Source organism: Pleuronectes platessa, chromosome 10, assembly GCF_947347685.1.
Source record: "Pleuronectes platessa chromosome 10, fPlePla1.1, whole genome shotgun sequence".
Taxonomy (NCBI): Eukaryota; Metazoa; Chordata; class Actinopteri; order Pleuronectiformes; family Pleuronectidae; genus Pleuronectes; species Pleuronectes platessa.
Window position 1 is genome coordinate 6,314,474 of NC_070635.1, and position 576 is coordinate 6,315,049.

Consider the following 576-nt stretch of genomic DNA (forward strand, 5'->3'; position numbering starts at 1 on the left):
TGAACTTTAAAGTTTATTGACATTATTGTGGAATTTATGAACATGTCACAGCGTGAAAGGGTTTCTGGAGAATGCATGTACACACAAAATGCATTGTGTCATGAAATGCATTGTGTCATTATCTTGTGATGCATTTCTATTAACGGACCATGTAAACCTTAGATTTAATTGATTTAAGTAATAGGTAAAATAAAATCAAGTATATGACTATATCCTGAACTTAAACTCTTGAGTATCGAAAGTAAAAGGAATGATTCTGAGACATTAAGATATTATTAGATACGTTATAACATTTTTACACAGGTGCATCATTTCGTATATTTAAACTGTTGAAACGTGTCCCAAAAAGTGCCTCGACATAAGCAAAATGTGTTATACAGTAAAAACCATTTTATTATGATACCTCTGCTAGGTGTATATTTAGCTTCACCCTGTAAGGTCCTTTGTAATTGCCAACGAACATTTGGTTATTACATTGCTTGAACATGATCAGAACAGTCTTTGTAACAGAACAGCGATATAAAACTGAGTCTGTCCTTGGTGGGAACAGTGGGATCACTGGTCCTTCGGTCTCAT